Source organism: Bicyclus anynana, chromosome 17, assembly GCF_947172395.1.
Source record: "Bicyclus anynana chromosome 17, ilBicAnyn1.1, whole genome shotgun sequence".
In the NCBI taxonomy this organism is placed as follows: Eukaryota; Metazoa; Arthropoda; class Insecta; order Lepidoptera; family Nymphalidae; genus Bicyclus; species Bicyclus anynana.
In genome coordinates, this window is record NC_069099.1 from 2,852,838 (window position 1) to 2,853,607 (window position 770).

Consider the following 770-nt stretch of genomic DNA (forward strand, 5'->3'; position numbering starts at 1 on the left):
ACCAGCAGGATTCTGAGGTAATCTTAAGCCAGGTATTAAAAAAAAAATTATAACCTTGTGCCGCTTGTGACATTTTGTTTAATTTTGTAGACGAAACGGTTTTATTTCTTCTGCTTTCTTCATGGTGCTTTTTTGCGTTGATCTTTCCCGACGACCTGGCTTTTTTTATGGATTTTGGTGATTGTTATAAATCGTTTTGACCTGTGCTTTACTTTGGATTCCGAGAACTCTGTTATATTATATGTCTTGTCTTGAGATTTAGTAGAGTTCTTTTTTTATTTTTTCGTGCAGATTTTTTACATTTAATTGGTGTAAGTCAACAAATATATTGTTAAGCGGTACCACTAGAGGTTTTGACGAAGATGACTCTATTCAAAGAGAAGGAGTTGTTTATGTTCACAAAAGGAGAAACAATAAATAATTATATGTATCCCATTTGTGTTTTTATTATTTGTATCCGAATTCCTAAATAAAATAATAGAATTAAAGAACAGTTAATACTAGTAGGTAAACATTATGTTGATGTCTCTATGGATATAGGTATATATACGTAATTCGACTTATTTTTATACTTATGGGTATATATTATAATTGGTGTAGTTCTCTATCTGCTCACATGATGGCGCTAAGCGGAGATGGCATCTGAGGACTCTATACCCTATATTCAATGTACTCTATGGTAAAGTACCTAGTGCAACAAGCAACTGACAAGCACAGGTTAAATAGATACTACTAACAAGTGACAACTACACCAAACATTTGACGTTTGT